This window comes from Canis lupus, chromosome 31 (assembly GCF_048164855.1).
Source record: "Canis lupus baileyi chromosome 31, mCanLup2.hap1, whole genome shotgun sequence".
NCBI lineage: Eukaryota > Metazoa > Chordata > Mammalia > Carnivora > Canidae > Canis > Canis lupus.
The window spans coordinates 9,007,057-9,029,308 of NC_132868.1; the positions used below are offsets into that span (position 1 = coordinate 9,007,057).

Genomic DNA, 22,252 nt, shown 5'->3' on the forward strand with positions numbered 1-22,252 from the left:
GGTGACAATGTTTGCATGAGGGCTGGTCATTGCTCACAACACACAGCAGCTTGTTGCTTGGCAATACATTGCCTCCACTGGCATTATTTCCTCACAGACCTGAGGCACATGCATCTGTGATGTATGTTCTCTCCAGAGGCTATTTATAAGGGGAGGAGATCAGGGCTCAAGCAACGATGGAAGGAGGGTCCTGACAGTGACACCTGGAATGATATAGGACTCGGGACCATGGACAGGCAGGTAGGAATGTGTGAAGGAGAAGCAATTGCCATCTCTGGACCACTTCTAATCCATCTTTGGGGGGTAGTGTCATCTTTTGCTGAACCATACAACTCTTACAGTTCACTCTGGTTGTCTGAGGCTGTGTGTTGAACATGTGTCATCTCAGTGCACTCTGTGAGCCATTTCTACTCCTCATCCAATCAAGATTACAAATAGATTAGGGAGGAGATCTGTGTCAAGTAGGCTTGGAGGCTGTGACTTCCCACAGACATCTTTGCAGCATTCAGGAACATATGTAAACACCTTGGGAACTCAAAAGCTCCAGAATAGTACCAGTAATAATTCTTATTACCACTGTTTTCATTGATTCTGTCCATCTGTTTAAGTCAAGCAGGGAATTTTGCCAGATGCCCAAAGCTCTTCTCACAAGGGGAGGGAATACCTGTGCTAAAATATCTACTCAACTGAACTGCTAGCCATCCAGGGGCAGCATGAATTCTTGGGTTCAGACTTTTGATTTTCTATGAAAATATGTTGCCACTGAAGAGACATTTATTCAAAAATTAGTCATTAAGACAGATATTGCTTTGCACTCTTGGATACAAGGGTAGGGGAAATTGGGGTTGGTCCTGCCATCTTGGAGCTCCCATTTTGGTAAGGAGACACTCACTAATCAGACAATCACACACAAGAATAGATTAGATGTGCTCTTTGGAGAAGCGTAAAACATGGCACTGAGAACATGTAGCCCAGAACTGGAATTCCTTGTGAGTAGGGGAAGGTCCCTTGTTGAGATGCCCACACTCTGGGAACAGATAGGCTGGGAAACCACACTGGACCTGGGAAGACCATTTAGGTGAAAGATACACTCTTGTGGAATGGTGAAGTGTGTGAGCAGTGGATTGATTTGACAGGTGTCTGGCAGCTGAGACAGACAGGAATTGGTGCTGAGTTGATATTGGAAGAGGAGAGGGAGATGCCAAGGGCCATGCCTAGGCTATGGCTTGTGTAGTTGGTGGGTGGTGGTGCTCTTCACTGAGAAGAGCAATGTTTGGGGCCGTGCTCATGGGGGAGGAGTGGGGTGGACGTGATGAGTTCAGTATCTGGTGTGTGATGTGTTTAGTTTGAGATTGCCTTGAGATATCCAAGTGAAGATGCTGAGCAAGCACTTAGACATGAGGGTCCAGAGCTCAGAAGTCAGGTCTATGCCAGGAAGGTTCACTTGGGAGTCGGGGGAGGGGGGGCTTGTGTGTATGTTGCTACCATGCTTAAAGTTGCCACCAGAATCTGCATCTTTTATCATCATCATGTGAATTTTTATAGTGATCAGCTCCATTGGACCCAGAATTTCTATGAACGAGGGCCTAAGGAATATGATCTACTTTGTGTTTCTTAAAGACCACACTGCCATGAGGATGTGGAGAAGAGGGGTGCCATACAAGCAAGGAGCCCAAGTACAATGCTATTCTGATAATCTGGGTGAGAGATGTTGTAGGTTGGACTCCTGGTGAGGGTGGGGATAGGTTGCAGGTTGGCTTTGGTTATGTTTTGCAGATGGAGCTAATAGGATTTGCTTAAGGGTGGGATGTAGGACGTGGGAAAAAGACAGAAATCAAGAATAATTATTAGATGTTTTGTTGAAGCAACTAGGACTATGTGCTCCAGGGCACGGTGGGGGGGGGTACTCAAGGGGCAGCAGGTTTGGGGTGGAGTGTGTCATGTCTGAGACACTTGCATTTACATCAAGTGGGGGTGTCAAGGGGATGGCTGGCTGTTTGAGTTCATTGCTGAAGAAAAAGGATTGGCCCCTTGGTTAGCTCAGGACACAGGAACATCTGAAGGAAGGAGAGGGTGTCAAAAATTGGGATCATAGTTGTTGAAGACCTCCTGTCCTCTGAGATGCTGTCTTTGGGACTGGGAGGGTAGCTATGCATCTCCAGGCCTAGCTCTCTCTCTCCCCTCTTTGGCTCCATGCACATGTGATTATCCAGATAAATAAAGTTGAGATGAAGGCCAAAGCAGACTTGAATGTTTCCATTAATCCTGTTTGTTCCTTCATCCCTCATCCTTTTAAGGTATCAGAGAGAGGCCAAGGGCGAGAGAGGACTGGCCTTGTCATAAGTGTCTGCATAGAGGGGAGTGAAAATGTTTTACCAGAGCTCCATGCATAGCCTCTCCTCCCAAGTGGCCTCATTGAACAGATTAAAAGATTGCTTGATCTTTGGGAAATCCTGAAGATGATGGAGACGCAGTCCAAATCACTCTTTCTGTGTCTTAAACAGACCGCTTCCTGGCTGCTGTGGCCAGCTGCTTTTCCAGAAACTTCTTGCCATTATCTCAAGAGTTAATTCTACTCTCTGTAAGGACAACTCCACTCAGGCACTCATACTGTCCTAACAATCAGTTTGATTCTGTCCCAGAACTCTGGATTTCCCCCTCAGGACCCATGGGAGGAGCAGTGTTTTGGGGAAAGTTCATAGAGGTGGCCAGTATGTCCCCTAAGCTGTTTTTCTTCTGTTTTCATGGACCTTCATGCACATACATTTACACAGTAAATGTAGCTACTTGTGAAACTGTGACCCATGCTTATTGTAAAATACCTCTCAGCCCTCATGATATTCAGGATATAGAGATGGTGGGAGTGGCCTGTAACCTCCTGATCAGCTGTGTTTTAATTGGTTGGGTTCCCAGATGTCAGATTTCTCTAGAGTCGTGATGTTACCTTCCTGGAGAGCCTACTGCATGGACCCCCTCCTGCAGGGAGCCACGCTCCATTTGTTCTACACCACACCAAGACATATTAGATTACGTATGGTCCTTGCAAATAGTTGACAATTTCCAGTCCAGAAAACTTGCCAGCTGGGCTGAGCCCCAGATCCAATGTCTCCCTTTGAAGAGAAGTGGAACAAACCATGAGATGGACGCCTCCTCCGGTCTACAGGGGGTTTCCTTGTGTGGCTTCATTGCTCAGGTGCAGGCTGGAGCAGGGATTCTGGGGCAGACCGGGAATGGTGTCATCAAAGTCAGGCACTGGTCCTTCCAGGACCTGAGGAACCTGCATCCTTGGTGCTCTGGGCTGGGCAGCCTCTGATCGCTTCTAGTGGAGCCCCCTCCCTCTGTCTCTGGGTGGCATGTGGGCCTCAGCCCAAGGCCACTGCAGATGGGGAGAGCAAGTGACCAGCTCTGCTTTTGGCCCAGCTGTCCAGGTTGCTGTGCCACTTCCAGGATGAGAGCTGTTAGGAACAAATCACGGGAACATAGGGCATTCCTGCCAGTTTCCAGTCCTGACCTCCATCCAGTCTCTAAGTCACTGGACTATTTTTAAAACATTTTGGTGGGGGGACATACATTCAGGCATTTCACAGTTTTGATGTAAGAATTTTCTCCCCCTCCTTCCCTGCTACATCCTTTTCCTCCTTCTCCTTCTCTTTTCCTCCTCTTCCTTCTGTGGAATCCCTCACTTCTTTTCTCTGGCCACTAATCCATCTATAGAACCCCCGGAATAAGATCTCATGGTATTTGCAGCACTGTGAAGCTGGGTGACATAAATCAAATCAAATAGGGCTTGATTTTCTGCTTTATCTTTTGGGGACTTTGTTCCTGTACTCTTGTCGCTGATTGATTTAAGACAAATGATGTGATCTTTAATTTGCAAGTTTCCTACTTCAGCATTGCTTCCCTGATTGAATAACCCATGACCTAATACTTCTCCTGAGAAGAATTTCCCTAAAGGTCATTAACACAAGGGTATCAAAAGTCATTTTCAAAATCAAATGTATTTCCATTGCTATAAATCTTCATTTTGATTACCACACAAGAGTTTCCTGGAAATCTTTTATGGTCTGTTTCAAATTCAATTAGATAAGATTTGACATAGTTTTCAAAGGGCCTCAGAATGAGAGGACCAAAACTTTCTTGGATATTGTTGCCGGTAAAGTATCTGCATGCCCCAACAGAATTATTTCTTATATTATATTCATTTACTTTCTGGATTAATTTTATGGTGGAAGAAACTGACTGCTGATTTCTTCTGGGAAACACATAAGAAGTCCGGATTTTAATGTATTCTTTCCTTCTGCCAAGAAAACTTCACAAAGTCTCAGCTTTGTGAGTATATATAACCCGGATCTCGGAATTCATTTGTGGAGTAGCCTAAATTCAATCCGTGAAGCCAAATCCTAAAGTCCCTGTATATGCAAAACTTTCACTAGAGTTTAAATTAATTGATAAATAGTTGCATCTTTATATTTCAGGTTATTTCAGAAGGTTCATGGGTTGCCTGCAATTTCTAAGATGGCTAATGATGAATGGCTATCTTTAACAAAGAGGCTTACATCATTCATGAAACACTTGCCTATTTATCACAGTTATTAGTCAAACTTGTACTGAGAAAGCCACCAGATAGATGACCCAAACCTTGTAGCAGCTGAAGATATGACAGTTCAGCTGTTAGAGGTTGTAGGAAACAATTAACCTGGTTGCTAGGAGGCTTACTTCTCCAATAAAGAACCTGGAAGTGCAGGACGGCTACAATGGGCTCAGTTGGGAGTGTCTCTGGTGAGTCTCTCTTGGGAGACTGTCCAGCTATTATAGGGAGACCACTTCTCCTGAATGGACTGATTTTGTCAAACCTTAACCATTACGAGGTACGAGGTACATGCCTAGGCCCTTGGTTTTGGCACAAACTAGTCCTAGCATTCTTTTCTCATCAAATGTAGTATCAGGTTTCCTACTCATGAAATAGTATTTTTTTAAAAAGATTTTATTTATTTTAGTGAGTGAGCGAGAGAGACAGCATGAGTGGGAAGGGGCAGAGGGAGAGGGAGAAAGAGACTCTCAAGCAGATTCACGCTGAGTGTGGAGCCCGACTCGGGACTCTGTCCCAGGACCCTGAGATTGTGACCTGAGCCAAAACCAAGATCGGACACTTAACTGACTGTGTCCCCCAAGGTGCTCCTCACTAAAGTATTAATAAAAAAGCACAGCTGGGAACACTGGAGACCCCACTGTCTACCCCACATGCTGCCAGGGGTTGGCCGAATGACAGCCTGCACTGATGGGAAGTGAGGCCTACCCCTTTGGGTGTGGTCCTTCCTGAACTCCCAAGCCCCAACATCCTGTGTCCCAGATCCTCTTCCATCCTTTCCCACTGATTGAAATGTAGGTGATGGAGCCACATGGTGGAACAGACCTGGATTCCCATGAGAGCTCCTGAAGCAGAGTGGTTCCACCCACGGCTGGAGACAGCATGATGGGTTCATGAGGAACTTCCTTTTGAAGGTACTGCATTTTGGAGTTTCTCAGGTTAGAATTATTAACTTGTACTCTAATGAACACGCTGAATCAGTTCCTAAGGCTTCTGTAGCAAAGCACCACAAACTGGTGGCTTAAACAACAGAAATTTATTATCTCATAGTTCTGGAGGCAAACGGTAAAATCAAGGCGTTAGCACAGCCATGACCTTCTGAAATCTGCAGGGGAGTCTTCCTTGTCTCTCAGCTTCTGGGGGTCCACTGGCAGTCTTTGGTGCTCCTTGGCTTGCAGAAGCATCACCTCCATCTTTACCTGTTGCTTTCCCAGTGTCTTCACATTTCTTCCCTCCGTGTCCTAATTTTCCATTCTGATAAGGGCCCCGGTTGTATTGGTTTGGAGCCCATCCTAATGACTTCATCTTAACTCGATTACTTCTGTAAAGACCCCATCTCCAAATACGATCACATTCTGAAGTACTAGGGGTTGGGACCCTAACATATCTTTTTGGGAGACATGGTTCAGCCCATAACACACACCAATGTTAACTGAGGCCTTATGGTGCCCCACGCATCTCTCTGAGCATTTACACAGATTATCTTATTCTGTTCTCATGGTGACTTCATGAAGGAAGTACTCTTGCTGCTGCTTCGTAGGCTAACGAAACAGAGGTGCAGAAGGATGAGGTAATGCTCCAGGTCACAGGGACGAGAGGTGAGTCAGTCCAGACCCCACGCTGTGTGGTCTTTTCCATCTCTCAGGATGGAGCTCTGGCCATCAGGAAGCAGAGCAGACAGACCAGGCTGTCCCTGGGGATCCTGTGTGCCACTGAACACTCCCTGATGACCTGAGACGTGGGCCTGCTTTGCTCTGAGAGGCCGTAGGGAGATCCCAGGGCACATGTGCTAAGAGAGGTGAGTGGACCTGGAGCTCCCCACTTTGGTCTTTTCGGGGGAGCAGGAAGGCCACAGTGAAGTTCTCTGCCTTGACCCTGGCTGTGGATTTCCTGTGTAGGTGGTGGGTTTCTGTGGCCCACCTTGTGGCCTCCCCTGTGGCCACCTCTGTGTCTCTGGGAGCTTCCCTTTCTGTTCCTTGCTGGGTCCCATGGGCTTCTACAGGGTCAGAGCTCAGCTCTGGGGCAGAAATCCAGGCTCTTCTCTGTCTGTAGTGGAACTACTTGGGGCGGGGGTGGAGGGTGAGTGCTCCGTGGGGGGCGTAGTGCCAGGTATGACAGCAGGCTGCCACTGCACCTGGGTAACAGAGCTGAAATGCCGGTGGGCAGCAGTGGGCCGCGTGGGGCGAGATCGTCACTGCGTGTTCTTGCGGCTGCGGGGTATGCTGGAGAGGCTGAGTCCGCTGCCCGGGGAACCCGCGGTAAGGATGGCATCTCCCGACTCATGTCCAGGGGAAGGGTTTGTCCCCGCCGCGTTTAGAGAGGTCCTACCCTTACTGAACCCTGAGCTACTGCCCCCCCATCCCGCCTTCCAGCCCATGAGCTTTGAAAGCAGTTTCAATTACAAACGCCATCAGATCTAAATCAGGCACTGAGGAAAGCAGCCTGCCTCTAATCAATCACCGCAGTTCGCGGCTTTATGCCCCGACTGGCAAAAAATAGATTCAGGCCGTTCAATCCGAGGCTGAGCCAAGGCCGAGCGGGGCGGCGGGGGCGGGGCTGGGGCGGGGCTGGGGCTGGGGCTGGCGCTGGGGCTGGGGCTGGGGCGGGGCTGGGGCGGGGCTGGGGCTGGGGCAGCGGCGGGGGCGGGGGGCTGGGGCGGGGCTGGGGCGGCCTGCACCTGCCGCGGTGCGGAGTTCCCGGGCCGCCGCGGGCCGGTCCCGACCGCGGGTTTCTGACGGACATTTCTCGTTTACAAGGTGACCCGAGCACAGAACCTTTCAATGAGCCCTTAGATCCGGGGGCGCGCCGCGCGGGGTGCCTGTCCGCGTCCTCGCCTTCTGCGGCGCTCTGTTGCCATGGCAACGCTCCCAACGACGGCTCGGCGGCTGCTCGCAGCCACGTAGTGAATATTCCGATAAGACGGCGGGGTTAGAAACTGCGTTGCCGATGCGTGTTGTTATTCAGGGTCAGCGTTACGAGGTGCTGGGCAGGGGGGTGGGAGTGGAGAAAGAGAACTTGTTTATCTTCTGGCTAAAATACAGAAGCACAAGTACCAAACTCTAGAAAATACCCCAGGAAGTGTGAATGCTCCTCAGCTGTTGTCTTGACTTTATTAATATCAAATATTTCCAGGGAGGTAGAAAGAATATGGGATTATCTTTATTAACAAGTAATATTGCTATAATATTGTCTTGCCCATCTATTTGTTTAATAATACTGAGTCACCAGGGAATGTGATTAAAAAGCTGAGATCCAGTCAACATGTAATTAATAGTCTTCTGAGCAGTAGGGGCACATTCAAGCTGCCCTGGTCTTATGAACACGTTTATACCTTCCTGTGAGGACATTTCGGGATGAACAAATCTGAGGGTCGAAGCTATGTCTATGAAAAAAAAAATCTGCTCCTCCAACACACTGGTGATAGTCATCTTTCAGGGAGTTCCAGAAGAGAAGTAATGGGAACTGGTCAAAGGCAGATTCAGGTAAAACCTTTCTCTGTCCTCTGGTCACTTGGGTCTTGGATTCCTGGAGGGCTGTCAGGTGTTGGTCGGTCCCACTGCTGGTTGGCAGGGCGAGGCTGGTGCCAATGCACAGTACAGTCTGGGCCAGAGGGTGAGAAACTGGGCTTCTTTTCACTTGAAGATTTAGTTCCGTGAGGGCATCATAAACTGCCATTTGAGTCCCTAGATCCTCACAGGGAAATCATTCCGTAGTAATGGGGCTGCTTCAAGATAGAGGGAAGACTTGCCACATCAATACTTATAGGACTATTTCATTAAGTGTTAAATAACTATTGTAATTACATTACCTGCAGCTTACTTGATTATTTAATTCAGCCTGTTGAGGAATTAATTACTATTTAATCAGTGCTGTCATTTAGAGGACAGACATAATCACCGAGGCTCTGTGCTGGTAATGACACACTACTATTCTTTTTCTCCATCTGATATGGTCTAACAGCTGGAGGCCATGTTCCCATCAGACATTGGATCCTGCAGATCCAGACAAATGTGGGCTGGGTGTTGGCAGGGCACCTGCAGAAAGCCACTTAAGGTGTATTTGCAAATCTCAGGGGGTCATTGTCAGGCGGGCCCGGAGCTGTTTCTACCGTCTGAATGGATGGAAGGGGCAGGAGCATCTTCCATAGTAAAAGTCGCAGCAGAAACCTGTGGCTAGTCAAGGCTACGAGGTAGAAAAGGAAAGACATATTTTAAAATTTCCAGTGGGCCGGTATTGCTTAAAGAGAAAAGCTTAAAACATCCGTTCTGTGAAAGAAACTGTCAAGAGAATCAGGAGACAAGCCACACATTAGAAGAAAATATTTGCAAAAGACACATATGATATATCCCAAGTATACAAAGAACTCGTATAAAATTGAACAATAAGAAAATGAGCAGCCTGATTAAAAAATGGGCCAAAGACTTGAACAGACCCCTCACCAAAGAGTATACACAGATGGCTAACAAGCATGTGAGAAGATGCTTCATATCGTGTACCATCAGGAAAATGCAAATGGAGCAACAATGAGATACCACTGCACACCTATTAGGAGGGCCAACATCCAGAACCCTGATAGCACCAAATGCTGGCGAAGATGTAGAGCAATGGGAACTCTCACTCACTGCTGGTGGCGATGCAGCATGGCGCATCCACTTTGGAAGACAGTTTGGCAGTTTCTTACAAGACTGAACATACTCTTAACATATGTTCCAGAATTCGTGGTCCTTGGTATCCACCCAAAGAAGTTGTAAATTTATGTCCACACAAAAACCTGCACACAAATGTTTATAGCAGCTTTATTCATAATTGCCAAAACTTGGAAACAAGCAAGATGCCTTCAGTAGGTGAATGGATAAGTAAACTGTAATATATCCAGACAATGGAATATTATTCAGTGCTAAAAAAAAAAAAGAGCTATTCAGCCATGAAAAGACATGGAGGAGCCTTAAATGCATACTACTGAGTGAAAGAAGCTAATCTGAAAAGGCCACATACAGCATGATTCCAACTATATGACATTCTGGAAAAGGCACAACTCTGAGTCAATAAAAAACAATGATTACCGGGTACCGGGGGCCAGGGGAATAAGAGGCACACAGAAACAGCCCTGTAGTGGTGGATGTGCATCATTACACATGGCGAAAACCCCGAGAGGCACAACATCCAGAGTAGACCACAATGTAAACTATGACCCCCCGAGGGTAGTGGTGAGTCACTGCAGGTTCATCATTCCAACAAATGCCATCGCTCTGGTGTGGATGTTGATAGTTGGGTGGGGGGCGTTATACAAGTGTCAGGGCAGGGACTCCATGGGAACTTCATACTTCCCACACAACTGTTCTGTGAACCTAAAACTGCCCATAAAAATAAGGCTTGTTTATTTAAAAAAATAATACACAAGAGCAAAGGCATGTAACTGAATGAACTTACTGTGGAGACTTCATGATTATTGAAGAATCAACCCTTTTAATTGTGGGTAGCTACATATTCGTGGCTCTTTGCACAGAGCTGACCATGGCTTGGACTAATCGTGCAAGGTGGGTGTACATACAAGTGAGGACCTGGTGGTGAGCCAGCTTCTTGTCACTTCTTGTGAGGCTGCTGGAAAAATCATGATGCTGGCCGAGGTCTCTGGCCAGATCATGATGGGGTTTTCTTTTTTCTTTTTTTAAAGATTTTATTTATTTATTCATGAGAGACATAGGGAGAGAGAGGCAGAGACATAGAGGGAGAAGCAGGCTCCTCCAGTGCAGACGGATGTGGTACTCTATCCTGGGTCTCTGGCTCAACCATGGAGCCACCCAGTCATCCATGGTGGAGTTTTCAAGTGTTTTGGGGTTCAGTTGGTCAGCAAAATCTGAAAGAAATATGACTATGAGACTCGAGAAAGGAGTGTATTTTTCTACATCACCTCTGGGCATCTGCTCCCTGTGGGGAGTGAATGGTTTCCCTCTGATTGGCATGAGAGGCCAATGTTAAATCAAGTGACACCTAGAAAGTGCTGAAGAAGTTTTTCTGTGGAAAAATTTTCAATTACATTCAATATACAGTAGCCTCCATTCACCTGATTATAATGCTATAATTTATTGAGTGCCTCATATGTGTCAGGGATATTTTTTAATCAAACCGAGTGAGAAAGTACTTGTAAATGGGGACAGGAGGCTCACAGAGGTCAAGTGGCTTTCCTAAGGCGCTATGCACAGTGAGGCTGAAGTGGGGATTCCAACTCTCTGGCAAACTCCAAGGCCGCTGCGGTTTCCAGCGGGTCTCCTGTAGTCTACCTCCCGCTCTGACTCAGCACTGGGAAATTCCAGCTCAGTCACTCAGCACTCTTTAAACCACCTGGCAGAGGTCATTGACCATCTTCCAAAAAGGCCTGCTTTAGCGATCAGAAATCTATGGGTGATGACGCAAGTGCGGATAGAGCCAAATGTTGAAGTCAAGCTCTCTTTCCTTCACCTAAGAGATGCCATTTGTCGCCAGTGGACATGCTAGCTCTATTTGCTGCTGCACCCAGCTTGATAAACGAATGTCTGATTCAGGACACCTTGGGATTCCTAACAACCCCCACAGCCCTCATCAACAGGCAGAAATTCCCCCATAGGTTGCTAGGATCTTGGAACTCATATCACACTGAAGATGGGAACAGTATCTTTATGTCTCTCCTGGAGCCAGAGAGCCCCGTCCAATAACCCACTTTCTTTTCAGTGACTCTAAGTGTCAGGAAGCTCCTTCCTTTATTGTCAGCGGAAACTCCCTTCCCTGTATTTCCTCTTGTCAATAGCTATTCTGCTTTTATAATCACACAGAATGTACCGCTCTCAGTACCTGGCAGCCAGATGGATTTTTGGCCATAGGGTTCAAGACGTCCCTCCAGCATCCTCAGCTATGTCTCATGTGCTGAAGTCAACATTAGGATGTTGATGTTGTTGATGTTGACTGAGCCTTGAATTAAGAACTCAGTTTTGATGAGCATGGGCAAGTACCCTTTGCACAAGTTTGCTTAGAGTCCTATAATTTCAACTCACCATATAGGCAAGATGAGTATGGGGAGGGTGGATATGTGTACAAGACAGCCACATTTAAGATTATCTCCAAATCAAGAAGTGAGAGGCCTTTTTTTAAAAAAGATTTTATTTATTTATGCATGAGAGGTACTCAGAGAGAGGCAGAGACATAGACAGAGGGAGAAGCAGGCTCCCTGTGGGGAACCCGACGTGGGACTCTATCCCAGGACCCGGAATCACACCCTGCGCCAAAGGCAGACCACAACCACTGAGCCACCCGGTGCCCCCAAGACGTGAGAGGTCTTATCCCAGTGTCCCCCAGCTGGCCTAGACTCTCCCTAAATTCCATGGCTGCTTGACTTCTTACTTTCTATTGTTACCCTCTGTATCCCGGTGGGGACCATTACACTATCTCAACCTTGATAGGCAGAAAGTGGACAGGCTGATTTAACTTGTGCAGACCTTAGTGAGAATGTACAAAATGCCTCATCCTTGGTTTCACATTTTTAAGAGAATTCAATGAATCGAGTGGTATTTCCTCTGTAGTATCTCCGTATGGGAATACTCTGTGTATGTTGCCTCGGGAATTATAAAGTCCAACTGCCTCCATCTTCTCTCACTCTGCCCCTTTTATCTCTACACTGTGAAGAAATATGAAATAACTATTTTCCTTTATAGGGAGTTCACTGTTTTTTTTAAATATATTTTTCTTTTCTTTCTCGAAGTATGCTCTGGGAGCATAATAGGGAGGAGAATTCATATGCGTTAGATCCTTCATTAATATGGAGTGTAACTTTATCTAGGAATTTCTTTGCAGGTGCAATGATACATTTAAAGGTAAAATTCACATTTTTTTTTTCTGCTGATGACCATCTGGTATTTGAACAGCACTTTTTACATGGATGTAGGAAAAAAACCTTTTTTCTTTAACAAGCAAAATAAACAGCTGACTCATTCCTCCTCTCTAATTGTAATTCATTGAAATACTGTATTTGCATCGCCTGATATCTTTTTGTTGCTGCTTTAACTCTAAGATGAATGAGGCTACTGCCTTTATGACATCGAAGCCTTTTATCTTATGAGGTCCGAGTTCTAGAATGATGACAGATCGGTGCAGATTATCATAAATGGATGTTGTAAGTGCACTGGAAAAGATCTTAACAGGTGAGGAATTTGTAGTGTTGCTCAAACGCAATCTCATTTCAAGATTCAAATACTGGTATTTTCTAAAAAGTTCAGAGGAAGAAAAGAGGCTTGCTGCAGGGGGAACTGCAGAATGCATAAATTAGCGGGCAACCACACAGGCAGGATCATTTTGAATGTATGATAATCTGTATTTCAGCCTTTACAGTCGCCTCATAAATGAAGGGCGATTTCAGTTTTGCCATCCCTGCAGGAAAGGCTGACATGTTTTGGCATCTTCATTTGAAATGTGCAGGCTGTGTTCAACAGGACTTTTTACCCTAGATTTGTTAACCTATCATAATGAGAATCTATAATGCAGAGGGAGTTTTGGGTTTTGTAGCTGAGCACAGGGTGCAATGAGATTGAGAATACATTTTCTTGGCATAGAGGATGAATTATGATTTCTATAATGGGCTGCAGTTCCCTGTAAAACACTTCCTATTTATTGAAAGTAAACGCTAAATTGTTAACAGTGTATTTCTCTGCATTTCTCAAATTATTATTTTATGGCAAGAAATGAAATATGGATTGCAGTCTTAAAAGCCTTTATACTAAGCATCAATTCAAAACAGTTTGCTGCAGCAAGGCACGAATCAATGGATGGCAATGGTGTGCACCCAGCAATCCCAAAGCACCAAATTGCAGACTTGTTTGCTGTAGCCTTTGGCTTGGGCCACTAGCCCATGATGTATTTGCTGAACTTGGCTCAGGGGAGCTGTGAACCCAAATGATGGCCACATCCTATGTAAATGCAGTTGAACTCTGTGTGACAGTTGGTAAGTCAGGTGGGTGAGTGTGTGTGTGTGTGTGTGTGTGTGTGTGTGCTGTGTATGACAAGACTGTGATTCATGTTTAATTTGGCTGTGCAGTTTTCATGGTACCTTTGTGACACTTTTGTTTCTTCCTGTGGAGTTGAGCTACATTTGTGGCTGCCACTGGCTTGAACCCTAGAACATTCGTCCAAGCTGCACAGACATGCACCCATGGGTGTGAAGGGGAGTTTTGGCAAACCACAGTGAGTCCAGGAAGAAGGAGAGTGGCAGGATTGCACAGGTAGCCTCAGGGTGCAACAGAAGGCTAATGCTGGAGATAACTGGTTGATTCCATGCATGTCACCCATCTAAGGGTCTTGAAGCTGAGCGGAGCCACAGAGCTATGGATTGGTTTCCTGTGGGTGCCAGACGAAATAACACAAAGTAGTACAACTGGTGGCTGCTGGCTATCCTTGGGGATACTTGGCATCCTTACTTGTAGTCACATCACTGCAACTTCTGCCTGAGTCTTCACATGGTGGTGTGTGTGTGTGTGTGTGTGTCCAAATTTCCTTCTTCTTCTAGGAATAATGATTGAGTTAGGGCTTACTCTAGTCCACTATGATCTCATCCTAACTTGATTACAATGATCCTCCTCTCCCACTGGTATATCCATCACTGCCCTCTACTTCTACTCATTTTAAGACTCCCCTCCAAAATTTTTAGCAGCATTTTTGAGGCAAAATTGACGCAAAACACTAAACATATTAAATGTACACAATTTGATGAGTTTGGAAATACATAAACACCCATGTTACCAACACACAAATCACATATATATCAATCAACCTTCAAAATTTTCCTTGTGCTTCCTCCCTTGTTTGTGGTAAGAACTCTTATCATGGGATCTACTCTCTTAAATATTTAAGTGTACAATACAACCCTGTTGACCACAGTTGCTCTGTGTACAGGAGATCTCTAGAATGTATTCATCTTGTTTAACTGAAATTTTATACCAGTTGAATAATTCCCCACTTTCCTCTCCCTGCAGTCCCTAATAACTGCCATTCTATTCTCTGCTTCTATGAGTTTGACTGCTTTAGATATCTCATTTAAGTGGAATCACACAGTATTTTCCTCTGTGCCTGGCTTGTTTCACTTAGCATGATGTCTTTCAGGTTCATCCATGTTGTTGCAAATGATAGAATTTCCTTTTTAAAGGCTGAATAATATCCCATTGCATGTATAGACCACATTTTCTTTATCCATTCATCTGTCAATGGACATTTGGGTTGTTTCCATATCTGCCTATTGTGAGTAATGCTGCAATGAACATGGGAGCACAGATATCTCTTTGAGATTCAGATTTCAGTTCTGTTGGGTATATGCCCAGAAGACCAATGGAACAGAATAGAGTCCAGAAATAAATGATGCATATACGGTCAACTGCTTTTCAACCAGGGTGCCAAGAATACATAATGGGGAAAGAACAGTCTGTTCAAAAAGTGGTGTTGGGAAAACTAGATATCTAATGTGAAAGAATGAAATAGGATCCTTATTTTACTTTATAAAAAGAAAACTCACTTCAAAACAGTTAAAGATGTAAATGAATGTCCTGAAATTAAAATTGTCGAGGAGAAAACATAGGGGAAAAGCTTCGTGACAGTGGGCTTGGCAATAACTCCTAGAATATGACACCAAAAGCACAGGCAATAAAAGAAAAATTAGACAAGTGGAACTATGTTAATCTAAAAAGCTCCTGAACAGCAAAAGAAACAACAGAGTAAAAAGGCAACCTATGGAATGGAAGAAAATATATTTGTGATAAGGGATTAATTTCCAAAATATACAAGGAATTCCTACAATTCAATAGTGAAACAAAAATAAAAACCAAAAATCCAATGTTGAAAATGGGCAAAGGACCTGACCAGATTGCCAAAGACACACAGCTGACTGGATAGTGAACAAAAAGATGCTCAACATCACTCACTATCAGGGAAATGCAAATCAAAACTGCAACAAAATGTCACCTCATACATGTTAAGATAGCTGTTATCAAAAAAAGATAAAAATTGTCAAGGATGTAGAGAAATTGTACACTGCTGGTGGGAACGTCAGATTGTGCAGCGTCTATGAGAAAGAATACGGAGATTCCTCAAATAATTAAAAGTGTAACTACTATATGAGCCAAGAAAAGTCAAGCTAAGGGTTTGCTAACCTTCTCCACTTTCATCAAAATTGTAAATAGGCCAAGGGGGCACCTGGGTGGCTCAGTCTGACTGAGCATCCAACTCTTGATTTAGGCTCAGGTCATGTTCTCAGGTTGTGAGTTCCAGCCCTGAGTAGGACTCCACGCTCAGCAGGGAGTCTGCTTGGAATTCTCTCTCTCCTTCTCCCTCTGCCCCCCCGCACCCCCGCTCAGGCTCTCTCTCTCTCTCTCTCTCTCCCTAAATAAATAAATATTTTAAAAAAATTGTAAATAGACAAAGACTTTTTCCAAATAAGGTCAAAATCACAGGTTCCTGGGGACACTAATTTCAACCCACTGTATGCCACATACCTCATTCTTGCCACTGGGTTAAGGTAGAATTAATGTGTGTCACTTCTGAGCTGAGGCACTTAATAGTTGGGTGGAAGATGCTCCAGTGCCCTCTTCTGCTACGTCCACTGTGGAAGATGCATGTTCCAGGTGGGGAAATTATAGGATAGCAGCGGCTCTGCAGAAGTAAGTTACACGGGATGGTTGCCCTGACTTGCACTGGATGTTGTTCAAAGGAGTGAAAAACAAATGTGAGCTGTGTTAAGCCATCCAGGGGGCAGAGGAGCAACTCCTCAGGTTGATGAGGTTGAGGACCACATGGAAATCTGAAAAAATCTTCTTTCAGATTTTCATGCTTGGAGGCCTGTGTCCTCCCCTCTCTTAGTCATGGGCCACCCTCAGGGCACAGGTTCTGTCTTTGCGGGGGGAGCTCCATGTGGTCCAACCTTGCCAGTGATGGTAGCTAGCTGAAGCTCACTAATTCTGAGGCTAGGGATGAAGACCACTTGGCAACATGACTGAAGCCATGGTCTTCGATGTCACCTTAATGCTAAAAAAGCACTATCTTCATATCTATCATTTTTCTCGATGTTTTCTCCCAGATGGCTTAGAATGTGGGTAAGGAATAAAGAGTGACATTCATTAGTCCCTTATAATCCTCCTGGAAACATTATACTTGTAAAAACAAACCAAAGTCTCACAGTAGAAATACTCAAGAGTAGAAAATCACTTTTAGGGTATAAAATATTATTAATACATAACAATATTTTCGTAGTGCTTACTATGTCCTGGGCACATATGCTTGTTTCTCTGCATCCATTTATCCATTGTCATTTAATTCCCATGACAATCTTCAGAAGTAGGTATGGTTTCTCTCCTCATTTATTAAAGATGAGGCACAGAGTTGAAATCTTTCCATAGCAACTAGCTCTACAGTCTATATTCAACTATATTTTCCTCTAACATATGAATTGTTAAAATAAAAATTCCAGTTGAATGACTAGATGAAATCAAGGAAATTGTCTACAACATAGAGGAAAGGACAGACAGGCGATGCCACAGGTTTATTCAAGTAGCCTTTCCATCTCTAGATCAAAAAGTACTTTTCATCATTCTTGTAACTTGCTAGTGTTGCTTGTCACATTTGAGTCCCTAGTCCATGTATGATGTGAAGTAGGGATCCAGTTTTATTTTCACCATATATTGAGACAAGTTTACCAACAATCCCACTGAGTAATCTTTCTCCAGGATTCATTAGGGCCATTACTATCACATCTGACCTCTCTGTTTTTTCCTTGTTTTTGTTTTTGTTTTGTCTTTTTTTGCCTTTGATTGCACCAGTAACTTATGGTTATTATTACTAGGTCTTTTTAAATGCCTTAATGGTTGATTGAGATATTTCTTAGACTCCTTGTAAAGTTGTTGTTTGTGAATGGTATTACGTTTTTCATAATTTTTTAGTTTCACTCTGTGTTCTGCCCACCTTCCTGAACACTCTAATTTGTTCTTCTAATAGATTGTTGATTATGTTGGCTTCTTTGGGTAGATGTTCATGGCTTCTTGAAATGATGACAATTGTATCTCTTCCTTCCCCCCATTCTTATATTTATTTATTTTTCTTCCTTTTCCTTTCTATTCTTGTTTTGTGTTAGATTTTTATTTGGTAAGTTTTTGCACCTAGTTATAATTATTCTTTGCTTGATTGGAATCATTTGATTCTTTTTCTCTTTTAGTCTACTGATGTTATATTAGTAATTTTTAAAGTAGTGAACCATTTTTGCATTCCTAGGATCAATTCCCCCTGCTGATGTTTTATTTTCATTAATATACTATTGGATTTGGTTAGCCACTATTTTATTTAAGGATCTTCATATCTACATTTATGAGTGAATGAGGCTATGCATTTTATTGCTTATGTTGGTCTCCTTATTTTTGGAGTGAATATATGCATGTTTAGAGGTTTGTATTTGTTCTGCAACAACTGTTTCTAGGTGTGGTGGAGCACACTTAGAAAGAAAGCTAAGCCTATTTTGGTTCACTATGTTTATTTTTTTAAAAGAGAAGTCAATTTGCTTAAAATTTACGGATTTATGTAAGATATCTATTTTTTCTTGTGCCAATTGGCATTTTGTATATTTCTAGGAATGCATCTATTTGAATTAAGTTTTTACTGCATGACTAGGTTTTCAAGTTTATCACTGCATAAGTACTGAGATTGACACTCTTCTTATGTTGTTATTATTATTATTTTAAAGCTCCATTTTATCTATGATCATGTTCCCCTTTTTGTTCTTGTTTTACTTTTGCATCTTTTGCTTTTTGCACTGGATCAGTTTGCCAGTGGCCTATCTTAATAATCTTTTCACATACCGGCTTGTGATTGCATGCTCTTTTCTATGATATTTCTCTGTTTTTGTTCTAACCTTCCTATTTATTTTCTGTTTATTCCTTGTTTTTCTTGTTCCATCTCCTAAGTTAACACAAATGTTGTTTTCTGCTGACAGTCAATTCACAGGAAGTTGAGTTAAATGGATAGTATTGAGACTTTCAGAGGGAACCCAGGGAAGTATCAGAGATCACTCCGTGGAATGGCATTGTGAACATGAACTTCATCCTCCAGCTTACCACCTCTGGCCATGTCTCAGTGCCTGTTTCCTCATTTGGAAATTGAAATTAGAAATGTATCTACCTCATAGGGCTATTGTGTAGTTTGAATTAATTAACGGACCTTTAGGCTTAGAACAGTGCCTTGGCATAATGATGCTCAGTAAGTATCAGCAAATGGGGACACCTGGATTGCTCAGCGGTTGGGTGGCTGCCTTTGGCTCAGGTCATGATCCCAGGGTCCAGGATCGAGTCCTGCATTGGGCTTCTGCAAAGAGCCCGCTTCTCCCTCTGCCTATGTCTCTGCCATTCTCTCTGTGGGTGTCTCTCATGAATAAATAAATAAATATTTTTAAAAAGTATTAGCAAATTATGATGATGACAGTGATGATGGTGATGATTAGTACTATTAATCAGGTCTCAAATACTGGGAGGAGACATTCCTTAGAGCTCTCCTTGTGCACTCACCAGCATCCATGTTCTCCTCTTTTTAAGTCTACAACTAGACTATATTTTTCAGATCTTGCATCTAAGTGGGACCACATGACTTTGTGAGACAAAGTAAGATGTGAAATATCCAGGTCAAGGTCAGTAAATGGGGGTGTGCCTTCTCCAGGAATCCCTTTCCCCACTGGCCAGGGGAAGGCAGGGGAGGACAAGGCCCTAGAAGTTGGTGTAAGATTTCATAGAAGGAGTGCATGTCCCTGAATGCATGGAACCCCTCTGCTCACACTTCATGGATGTGATAATAGCAAGAAGTAAACTTTCCCTGTGTGAAGCCACTGAGTTTTAAGGAAGGAGATCCATGCAATATGAAGGAGCCCTCAGAAGTCATCAAGTCTCGTGGCCCTCCAAACTTGTTCTGTATCAGCAACTTTAAAAAACAAACAAACAAACAAGCAAACAAACAAACAAACAAAAGCCAATTTTCAGGACTGATGTCCATACTTCTGAATTTCACAGTATAGGTACCAAAAGTCTTTCTAAAAAGCTCCCCTGGAGAAATTAATGAAATCAATTCACTGCATATTTGGGGATCACTATTCATCAACTTTTCATGGAAGTGAATATCCCCTATTCTGGGTTGTTAAGGGGGTGAAGTCTAAAATTCTCCTCAAGAGATGATTTCATAGTCCAAAGCAGTTCTCTCCATATGTTAATGTATGATGCCTTTTTATGAGTCAGCCTTAGCCATGTGTCTAATTCCCTAACCTCTTTCAAGGGTTTGCTTAAACATTACCTTCTCAGTGAAGCCTACTCTGACCATCCTCCTTAAAATTATACCGAGGTCTCTGTTAAATGTTTACACTTTTCATTATTCCATTGCATTTTTCCACCTTCCTAATGCTTCATATAAATTCCTCATATATTGTATCTTACCCTGAGAGGATAGGAGCTCCGTAAGCAAGAATTCCAAGTGTTCGCTGATGTATTCAAGTGCCTAAGACACTGCTGCGCACGTGGTAGCTGCTTAATAAGATCTGTTGAATGTATAAGTATATGGCTTCATAATTCACATACTATTTGCAATGCTCAGCCTCCTATAGGCTTCTCCAAACCAAGCCAAACAACTGATTAACATTTAGGGTGAACATAGATTGAATTGTTTTTGAATTTGGCTTTTCCTTTTCTCTATTTTTGAAGAGATCTTTGGAGACTCAGGAGTAAATCTGTCTGGTCTGGACTGAACACAATATTTCATTTGGGTTTTAACCTTCTTATTTGGGTAATAAGCTCGGTACACATTTTGAGTAGGTGGAGAAAGAAACACAATTCTATATATTCTAGGGAACTTTTTTACATATGTATTCCCCAGTGAATTCTGCAGTTCTGGCATTTTGGGTAAAAAAATCTAATATTTAAACAACTAAAACTTTGAGCTTCTAGAACTTTGAGCTACTACTCATTTACTTATTCAAGCATTGATTTTTTTTTTTTGAATGCCAACTGTGTGGCCAGTGTTGTACTGGGAACTGAGGAAGTGTCTCCACAGCTTATGAGCAAATGCGTGTGTGTATGTATATAAGGATTCTTTAAACAATACATTAAAAAAATTTCCATCAACTGGTTGGTTTTGAAAGTGCTCAAAGTGCTCAAGTGTTCTAAAGGGCAAATGGTTGCACCGAATTTTAGAAGTCATTAGAGATGTGTTTTACTGACCTGCAGTCAGAATTCCTAGGCTCAGTTAATGGTTTACTGTGACATGTGTTGTGGCCAGAGTAAGCACCTTGACCTCTCAGAGTTGTCATCATTGGGTGTCCTTTTTTGCTTCACAGAGAAGGAGAGGAGATGTGGGATGGGTCTTGGATCCCGAAGAGATGCTATTTCAAGTATTTTATTACACAGTACCCAGTCCAACTACAAAATCAGAATGACAGTACATGCAAACTTGCAACATGAAAATATATTGTTTTGGATAGTTATTAATAGAAAAAAGAGATGCAATAAAAATGCCTTTAGTAAAGCAATCCTTCATAATTGCAAAATCTCCATGCACTAGAAACTGTCCAGCTGACTCTAGTCACTCAATTGTTGCTCAGATTGACCTAAAATATCTCCCCTATGGCAGGAAATGACACTTCAGACCATATTAGTATGGAAACATAACTGCTTTGTCATTCTTTTTTTCAGGCATTGGAATATGGAATATTAATATTTTCCTCATCTCTGGGAAGTTTTAAAAGTAAAGCTATTCAAAAAAAAAAAAAAAAAGGGATCCTTGCGTGGCGCAGCGGTTTGGCGCCTGCCTTTGGCCCAGGGCGCGATCCTGGAGACCCGGGATCGAATCCCACGTCGGGCTCCCGGTGCATGGAGCCTGCTTCTCCCTCTGCCTGTGTCTCTGCCTCTCTCTCTCTCTCTCTCTCTCTCTCTCTGTGACTATCATAAATAAATGAAAATTAAAAAAAAAAAAAGTAAAGCTATTCTTGGTAGGTGCTTTGGTTGTGAAAATGTTAGCTCTGGTTTAACATTGCTAATCCCAGAGGGAGGGGATGGAGGACTGTGGGTAAAGTGGGAGACAGGAAAATGTGGGGTGAGAGGGACAGGTTCTCTGGGGCTGAGCAGCCTGAGGAGGGAGTAGGATGGTACATCTTAGAGCCATTGTGGTACATTATGGGTCTCTTGACCTGCTTCCCAGTGTAACCACTTGTACTCTGGCTACAAAAACCACATGCAGGGATCCCTGGGTGGCGCAGCGGTTTGGCGCCTGCCTTTGGCCCAGGGCGCGATCCTGGAAACCCGGGATCGAATCCCACGTCGGGCTCCCGGTGCATGGAGCCTGCTTCTCCCTCTGCCTGTGTCTCTGCCTCTCTGTCTCTCTCTGTGTGACTATCATGAATAAATAAATAAAAAATCTTAAAAAAAAAAAAACAAAAACCACATGCACTGAGATTTCTAGACTTTCCAATAACCTCATGTCCCCAATATGGCATGGAAGCCCCCAAACGACATAGGTCTCAAGATGTGTCTCAGGAACAAAGGATATCCTCATGCTAACCATTGTGGACTTGTAGCCAATAAACAAAGAGGCCACCTAAAGCTGTGGCCAAGCATGGTTTCCTGGAGTCAGAGTGACCAA

The 22,252-nt window shown here is 43.6% G+C and overlaps 1 long non-coding RNA gene across 2 annotated transcripts; it reads left to right on the top strand.

Moving 5' to 3' along the window:
* The first annotated feature begins 111 nt into the window (after positions 1 to 111).
* LOC140621946 (uncharacterized) lies at positions 112 to 21,400 on the top strand. Of its 2 annotated transcripts, XR_012021688.1 has the most exons (9): positions 112 to 240; positions 1,546 to 1,701; positions 4,233 to 4,329; positions 5,387 to 5,502; positions 6,103 to 6,158; positions 6,234 to 6,386; positions 6,734 to 6,846; positions 7,345 to 7,553; positions 21,307 to 21,400. It is a non-coding gene; the product is annotated as an uncharacterized lncRNA (long non-coding RNA). The 2 variants fall into 2 exon arrangements; XR_012021689.1 differs by lacking the exons at positions 6,734 to 6,846; positions 7,345 to 7,553.
* The last annotated feature ends 852 nt before the right edge of the window (positions 21,401 to 22,252 follow it).